The following is a 6,422-nucleotide window of genomic DNA, read 5'->3' as shown; positions in this document are numbered from 1 at the left end:
CCAGTAGCGCAGTATGGTATGACAGGAAGTAGAAATTACTTTTCTAGTTAAGCGGTAAGTGGCAATATGTTGTTACCGCTATCCCAAAAGCTTAGGATACGAATTTTCAAGCGTAAAATTTGAATTGTATTTTAAAAAGAGATACATTTATGTAATTCGTATTTCCCGATTTTTGGACCCAATATAGGCAGTTGAGTTCGAAGTTCGCAATCCCATTCGGGTGCATTGGAGGTGCGGCCTAACACACACAAGGTATGCAACATTCAAGTGTCATGCGTTTTTTAATAAACTAAAACGCTTATTTTGCATTACGTTGACCCAAATCATTCCGGCGTGAGCGTCTGTGGATCTAGTTAGTATGGAGAATGATGTGTAATTATAAAAGTAAACAAATAATTAAAAAGAATATAGTTTTAAGCCTCTATGATAGTGGTCACGTTGTTAGTTGCTCTGCTTCTGTTACTTGTAACCATCTATTGTAAGTATTACAGGAATAATACTAGATGGCAGCACAACTCTCTTACCATGGCCCCAAGGAAATTCCAAGAAAACTGTCGAAAGCACTAAACAGTGTTATATGTGGCATAGTAAATGTTACGTTACCTTCAAATTCTTTTTAATAAATTCAAATTCTGTGCATGACTGTCTAAAGCTGTAAATAAAATTCAGTTCGCGATTAAAGATAAGATGGATGTCTGCCTCATAATGAAAATGAGCGTCCCGGTCAAGCATACTTACCTGGCGTAGGGGTTACCGTGATCAGTAAGGCGGTTCCCCCGGGGTGAGGCTCTTCCATTGCACTTCGGTTGGGCTGACCCTCGCGAATACCCCAAACGTGGGTATCTCGGGCGCGTAATTTTTGATAGTAGGGACTGCGTTCGCGCTGTCCCGGAGAAAGATAATTAAATAATAGTTCTAATTATTGCCAGTACTTAAACACTTATCCTCCTGCATAAATCATCGCTCAGAAATTAAAACATAGTAACGTTCTTCAAACTATTACAACAATTTGTCACTGCTAGTAAGTCTTGTTTCACACATCTTGCCAATTCTGAACATCAGTTCGATTCCCGGTGATAATATTTGCCTGGAATAATATCCAATGTAACGTTTCTGATCATTATTCAAGCAGTAGTTTTATCTAATATCGCTTCAGTATAAACTAATCTATCATTGAGTCTAACGATGAATAAAATCTTAGCAATTAAACTCTTAACAAGGCAAGCACTAGGCTACAGTCACTAGTTTTGCAGACCTAATATTTTCACACTGAGAAAAACCATTACAAAGTTCATTCAATTCATATTGTAGAGTGGCGTAGTAAACTGATGGACTTACAGGTAAAAGTGGATGTGAAAAGGTAGGGGACACATGACGTCATACCGTCCCACGTGCCTATCTTTGCCCATTGTATTTTTTTTTAGAAAGTAGGACGACTCCATTGATATTTTCTGGAAGCGGGGAGACGACATCCTCCCCTCACTTTTACCCCTGGACTTAATGAGTTATTAATACTCATTTTTTTTTTTTTTTTTTTTTTGTCTATTCGAAAAACTTTTACGTCTGGGTGCCACTGCAAGACAATCGCATTAAAAGGAGTGTGTTTTATGTTACTGAGGTGAGTATCCTACCAGACAGCGTAGTGGACATTTCATTCACACTAACCCAATAATTGGAGCTATATAAAATAGCATATGATATAACTAACATGTAAGTTGGTGCATTTTCATCTTTGAACAATTAACCAATTTTCCTAATTTTTTAAAGTTATTATTAACTGCAATATAATCCGCTTATATTTCTTGCGGCGACATTTATTGCATTGGAAAATGAAATGAAACCTTCGAGTTTAACGTCCCACGATTATGCCCTTTCGGATAATGGAGCCGGATGATTAAGGCAAGTGAATGATGATGAAAATGCCGGATGATTAAGGCAAGTGAATGATGATGAAAATTGATGGAATGAGAATGTGGGAGGAAACAGGAATAGCTCGAGAAAACTCAGGAACACCTTGTTATCCACCACAAACTTATTTGGTCGGGGATCGAACTAGGGACCAAATGCACCAGAGATAGACTCTACCACTGAGTCACTGCGTCCCATTTCTTGTATCAGAGAGGATTTTTACTTTCATCTTGACGAAATTCGTTTGCATTATTTTAAACTGCTAGGGAGCGACATAAACATTTTTTCGGTGAAAGATGTATGCAGTTATACCAATGAACTCCTAACTGGAAGAAAATGCAAACAATAATAATAAAGTTTACTGAAATTGAAGTGTAGAACCTCTACACTGTAAAATGATCTTCAGCTCCCTCACTTTTCATTTTTAATATTAAGAAAAAGGCGTTTTACCTAACATCCGTTCAATAATCATAACCCACAGGTCCAGAGAGAGCATGATGTTCGTATGTATCATATGTAAACATTTTCCTCTAGCGTCCAACTCACAATTAAAGGAAAATATTTAAATATACTAACAACCATTGTAATGTATGCTGACAAACTTGTTCATGATTTCATAAGAAGATATTCATTTGAGGATAAATCTTGACCAGAGCCAAACTATTTCAATCTTTTTTCAGCTATTATAGATCGCAGGCATATTTTTTATTCTTCTAAAGAATGAAAAGATTTATTATTATGTTGGTGTGCTGACTGAAGAATAATTGGGAAGCTTTAAGACACATACCGCCTTATGCAAAGCCATTTTGAGCTATGATTAGCGTCATACTAAAGGCCTGACTACTGCAGGAAACATGTTAGTCGAACTCTTTAGTGTGGCATTAATCATGTATAAGAACGACTCTGCATAAGGCCCATGGTATTTAAATATCAGTTCGCAGTTGGCGCTGAAAGAATTTTGAAACAAAAGCGAGTTTTTCTGTTATCTTCTTGTTTTCTCCCCAACATAACATACAACGTCATCAGCTTAAGCTCCTCAGTAAATTAGACAAACAATGGTCGCAGCTTATGTCTTTACTACCAGTGTTGCAGCATTTAGGAATTGAATATTACATACAGATCACACGTTCATTTATATCAGAAAATTTGTAACTTCAATATCAATTGGTCAAAGAACGGATAGATAACGATTCTGGGTCGGGATAAGCAGATATTGACATTCTCTCTGCGACACTGCTTCTCAGAAAAACTGCGCAGTTTAATATATACTTTAAACTGAAATTTCGAAAATGGAATGAAAATTTTCTCCCTCTGTCCCCTGAACTAAGCTGCATGGTCTGTTTGATTTGTATCAATTGTCTAAAGACAACGTCAAAGGAGTACATGAACTACTATTCGAAGAGCAAAGTAAAATTTCAGTATGGAACGAATAGATCAGCAGTATTGATAATTATAATAATATGCTAGGTTTATATGTTTATTCCAAAGAAAAATTTATGTTTGTCTCCAATCCTTTCGACAACGAGATCTCAAAAACCAAGAGCGCTAGAAACGTGCCGTTTTTGTTGGTCGATTCCAAATTTTGTGTAGATTGTCCAGTTTTATTGAATATTTAAAAAAATGTGGCCGTATTTCTTTTTTTACATTTTTTAGAGGTACACTGGAAGTATTTTTTAAAGCATCATACCCTATGAGTTATACATCCCAACACCACATAACTGTATACAGTAGTAGTATATTTCTTCGGCGCTTGTTTCATGGCCAAATGATAATGAAAAACGAAGGATAACCATTTCTCCGATCTAAGATGAATCTTTATTGTTTGGAGTGTTTTGCTCAATGAACACCATATATCACTGACATTATAATTAATTATGTATGTAATGTATTTGTTTATTATATATTGCATACAAGAAGAAAAACATTGATCAAAATTGACTTAGAAACTCCAATCGGGCGTAGGTTCAAAGCTTGCGAAAATGTTGTCGAAAATATCTCCCCTTTATCATACTCCTTGGCGATTTTTATCAAGACGTCTTTTACTTGTGTCTGAAAAGGGACGTTGTGAGGAATGACAAGGAGATTCATGTTCATATGTGAATCATGCGCTGTGTAGAGAGCCAGTGTTGCCACAGTCCTAGCTCTGGAGGGGGCTGAATTCATGGGGGCATTTGCAATAGTACCAAATTGCAACAAAAAGGGCTGAATTCATTATTTTATATCAGTGCAATGCATGGTTCTATAACACGAAAGAAACACCGTGTGCGTGGGTTTTCTCGGGGTTCTCCCGTTTCCTCCCACTTTCTTCATTCCACCATTTCATCCATTATTCATAATCACCGTCTCCTTTAGCCTAACCGGCATAACCGTGGGACGTAAAACTCAAAGATTTCATTTCATTTCATTTTATAACACGAAAGGAAAATAGATAAAGTTCTAGAACACTCCTTTCCCTAATTCGAAATCAAGGAAGTGCTCTTTATAAAAATTACTTTTTTAAAAAAATATATCCAAATAGGGAAATCCCGAACAACCGTGGAAGTAGATGAAACTTTTCTCGCACCTAGGCAGTATAACAGAGGCAGCAAATTGAAAGGGAAAAGAATTATCATCTTCGATTTGTATTGTAAGGAAACCAAACGCACATCTATTTCAAAGTGACCAATAAACCAAAACGGTATTATGGCCATATATGAAAAAAATATATAAAACGAGAAACAAATCAATTATCTCCGAGATTATGTGTAAACAGTACGTTATAATAAAACATTAAAATATAAATTATAGACTTACTTGAGCACACGCGGGTCTTCTTCAGAACATTCAACACTTGATTTTTACGTGTGTGCTATTTTTTAAAAAAAAGATTTCAAGCTAAAATTTCCACCACACTACTTCTATCTCGTGTCCTTCATGCGCGGTGCGGATGCGCCCATCTAGCGTAATTTGTTTCCCGGTATAATTCGAATTACGAATTTTCCACACAAAGTTCGTAGCATTATGCGATGCAACATCACAGAATGAATGTTCAACAGCATTTTCTAAGAATCCAACACACAGTATGGGTAACGTGAGATTTAGAAAAAGTCTTAGTAACACCTTTGAAAATGAGACAAGTATTTGTTAAATGGTATTGAATTGGGTAGAATTGTACCAACATTTTCACAAAAGGGACTGAAAGTGCCAACGTGGTACCAACGGGCCGACAAATTACAAAAAAGGGCTGAATTTGGTCCAATTGTACCAAGTGTGGCAACGCTGCTAGTATATATATATATATATATATATATATATATATATATATATAGATAGATAGATAGATAGATAGATAGATAGATATATAGATATATAGATATATAGATATATATCCATCAGATTCGTATTTTCTAGAAAAAAAGGACAGAAAAAGCTTTACAAATCTTGTCAGAGGTACGCGACGCTTCACTCTATCCGTTATGAACAACTTCTGAAGAACTTAACTAAAAGTTAACTAACCCTATGGCTTATGGAACCCGGAGGTTCAATGCCGCGTTCACAAAAGCTCTCCACTGACTTCTATCCTTACGCCGACTGGACCCAGTTTCTACTTTGTATTCCTATTTCTGCGAGATCCATCTTAATATTGTCCTTTCATCTGCTCCTAGGTCTTCCTAATGCTCGTTTTCCGATTAGTCTTCCAGTTAAGACTTTGAAAGCGTTTCTACTTTCTTCCATCCTAGCTACATGACCTGCCCACCTAAGCCTCCTAAACTTGGTGCCCCTAACAATGTTCGATAAACCGTATAAATTATCTAGTTCCTCGTTATAAAGTTTCTGCCATTCCCCATTCCCGTTCCTCTTGGGTCCGAATATTCGTCTCAGAATCTTGTTCTCAAATACTTTTAATCTATGTTCTTATTTCAGAGTAGACGACCATGTTTTGCAACCATACAGAACAACAGGCGTTATTATCGTTTTATATATTTTAAGCTTCAAATTCCTCAACAGAATTCGCGACAACAAGAGATTTTGAACTGAATAACAACACGAATTCCCTGCTTTTAGTCAACATTTAATTTCTTCGTGAATATGATTTTCGTCTGTTAATATTGATCCTAGATATTTGAAAGTATCCACTTTATCAAAAGTATTATTTAATATTTTAACGCCTCCATAATTTGCCGTATTACGGTTCCGACGTATTTCCATGTATTTAATTTTCTCTGCATTTACTTCTAAACCCATGTCCCTGCAAGCGTTTAACAAAATCTCTGCATTTCTTTCTATTGTTCTCCTGTCATCCCCTTCCTTTTTTTCTGGAATCCAGGCTGCTTCCTGTATTTGAATTTCAACAGTGTCGACGACACAAAGTTCTCTTCCCCTTCTACGTGACTGGACACGTGAATGAGCAGGGATATCTCGTTTGTGAACAAGCTTTCGGTCATCTTCTTTGGACTTGAAGTTTACCCCCTTTTCAAATTTTTGTTGTCCTAAATCAGTGCCATAATGCGAATAAACTTGATTTCTCTTGGAAA

General features: G+C 36.3%; 1 non-coding gene across 1 annotated transcript; it reads left to right on the top strand.

Annotated features, from left to right (window-relative positions):
* Positions 1-730: 730 nt before the first annotated feature.
* Positions 731-892, top strand: LOC145693749 (U1 spliceosomal RNA). Its single transcript, XR_014132827.1, has one exon. It is a non-coding gene; the product is annotated as a U1 spliceosomal RNA (small nuclear RNA).
* Positions 893-6,422: the final 5,530 nt, after the last annotated feature.

The sequence above is a fragment of the Thermobia domestica genome, chromosome 8, assembly GCF_964235325.1.
Source record: "Thermobia domestica chromosome 8, izTheDome1.hap1.1, whole genome shotgun sequence".
Classification (NCBI taxonomy): domain Eukaryota; kingdom Metazoa; phylum Arthropoda; class Insecta; order Zygentoma; family Lepismatidae; genus Thermobia; species Thermobia domestica.
This window is presented reverse-complemented; position numbering and strand designations above follow the sequence as displayed.